Raw genomic sequence first — 2,500 nt, 5'->3', positions numbered from 1 at the left:
TTTGAGACAAGCATATGACTACTGGCAGGATCAACCAGGGAGCTGCGCCAACTAGAGCTGAGCAGCCGGCCGCCCGGGAGTGTGTCCCGGGGGCCCGCGCGAACACGCAAGCGTCCGCTCAATCATTCTGCAAACAGGAGGAGGCTGAGCTCCCCTGCACAATACACCTCGAAACCCTCTCAGGTCCCGGCGGCGCGCAGCGCCGTCCCAAGTACTTGGTCGGGTTCGAGAGAGGCGCAATCGCCCGGAGTTAGGCGAGTAGACGCTTTCGGTGCGACCACCCGTGCTCCCAACTGAGCTTGCCGCTGCCGACAGAGGCCCGGGAGCGTGCTGTCGTGGCATTGCCGGCGGGAGACAACACGCGCCACCTACGGTGACCGGCAGCTCCAACGCCAGCGCCACAGAAGGACAAAAGCCCCACTTGGGTGCCGAAGCGAACTCTCCCAGCACAGCGCACGCGCCAACACATCCGCACAGCTGCGATACAAACCACCAGCGAGAACCGCTGGGGCGACCGAGCAGCAGACGGCGTCGCGGCGCCGAGCGCCGGGCGGCGGCGCATCCTCAACGCACACAGTCCTCAATCGGACCAGCACACTGAAGATGTCCACCGCGCTTCGCACCGGGCCCGCGAGGACCTACTTTGGCCGCACGGCGCCGCGCGCAGGGTGCGCCGGCGCGCAGCTGCGACGCCTGCCGCGTCCGTCGGCCGGCGCGCCTGCCACTGGCCGCCCCCACCAGCCGGCTGTAGCGCGTGCGCCCACGCACCGCGCGGCCAGCACGCCGGGAGGCGCCCCCTCACCGGCCGGGGACGGTCCCACCCAGCCACCACCGCGTATCGCTTCACACCCAGATGCCGTTCAGTTTCATCGGCATGGTGGGTATCGCTGGAACAACCGGTTAGTACCTCAACCTATCGTCGCCATCACCGATTCACCCCTAGCGAGAACAACCGCACCACAACGGGTTACCATTTCTTCATTTGCGTAACTTCACCAGAAAACGTAGGCGTCCATCGCCATTAGCAACTTCAACGATTATTGCATGCCTGTGTCAGGTGTCACGCCACACTACGTCTGCCCACATACACGCAACAAAATGTGCACGCCTAGACAATACGTGGAAGGTGGCCCCCGTACGTATGCGATGTCCATTGCTCGAACGACTGTCAACCGGCCTCTGTAGCATGTCGCAGATATGGAACGCGGTGCACCATGCTATCACGGTGTTTGAGGAGAGACGACTAGGTCCGAATACATCAACACACAGCTCATGCTGATCGCCATCCACGGCGTCCGTTCCTCCCACACGTCTCTATGGCGTACCACACTGCAATCCAGCTCTCATAGGGAGACGACACGTAGCTGCGTGCACAATATTTGCACTGTATGGTCCGCCGTTTTTGGGCGCAGTCGTTGTACGGTCACACATGTGCCACGATGTATCATTCAGTACATAAGGACGAATGTGCAGTACAGATTGTGGTTCACGCGTACGACATCAGCGGACAGTTGACACAGGCCGCACCACAACGTAGCCTGCGTACGTCGCATGCGAAGGGCATTGAACATGCAAACTTGTCACCAACCAGCTTGCGAAGGCAGGGGGCAAGGTGGGGACGTGGGGACGTGGGGAGGGGTGGGGGGGGGGGGGGGCGGCATGTACGTCCTGCTGCCATCCACATTACAGTGTACAGCAGGAGCATGTGGAAAGTCAGCAAGACTTGCAAGGTGTTTAACATGAAGCGATACACAGGGGAGCGGGCAGTGCGAGTAGCGAACTATATTGCGAGGGTTGCGGGTGGGCAACACTACACTAATTGAACGAGTCGTATAACAATTACAGAGCAGGTTTAGGCGACAACGTGGGTTACGTTAGCGGACAACGTGGGTTACGTTAGCGGACAACGTGGGTTACGTTAAGGCACAACATGGGTTACGTTAAGGCACAACATGGGTTACGTTAAGGCACAACATGGGTTACGTTAGGGCACAACATGGGTTAGGTTAGGGGACAACATGGGTTAGGTTAGGGGACAACATGGGTTAGGTTAGGGGACAACATGGGTTAGGTTAGGGCACAACATGGGTTAGGTTAGGGCACAACATGGGTTAGGTTAGGGCACAACATGGGTTAGGTTAGGGCACAACATGGGTTAGGTAAGGCACAACATGGGTTAGGTTAAGGCACAACATGGGTTAGGTTAAGGCACAACATGGGTTAGGTTAAGGCACAACATGGGTTAGGTTAAGGTACAACATGGGTTAGGTTAAGGTACAACATGGGTTAGGTTAAGGTACAACATGGGTTAGGTTAAGGTACAACATGGGTTAGGTTAAGGTACAACATGGGTTAGGTTAAGGTACAACATGGGTTAGGTTAAGGTACAACATGGGTTAGGTTAAGGTACAACATGGGTTAGGTTAAGGTACAACATGGGTTAGGTTAAGGTACAACATAGGTTAGGTTAAGGTACAACATAGGTTAGGTTAAGGTACAA

At 56.9% G+C, this 2,500-nt stretch overlaps 1 non-coding gene across 1 annotated transcript in view; it reads right to left on the bottom strand.

The window, feature by feature from the left end:
- Nucleotides 1-41, bottom strand: part of LOC124742274 — a 1,909-nt gene extending 1,868 nt beyond the window's left edge. The window contains exon 1 of the ribosomal RNA XR_007010248.1: nt 1-41. This exon is cut by the window's left edge and continues 1,868 nt beyond it. This is a non-coding gene — a ribosomal RNA (small subunit ribosomal RNA).
- Between the last annotated feature and the right edge of the window lie 2,459 nt (nt 42-2,500).

This window comes from Schistocerca piceifrons, unplaced genomic scaffold (genome assembly GCF_021461385.2).
Source record: "Schistocerca piceifrons isolate TAMUIC-IGC-003096 unplaced genomic scaffold, iqSchPice1.1 HiC_scaffold_229, whole genome shotgun sequence".
Taxonomy (NCBI): domain Eukaryota; kingdom Metazoa; phylum Arthropoda; class Insecta; order Orthoptera; family Acrididae; genus Schistocerca; species Schistocerca piceifrons.
This window is presented reverse-complemented; position numbering and strand designations above follow the sequence as displayed.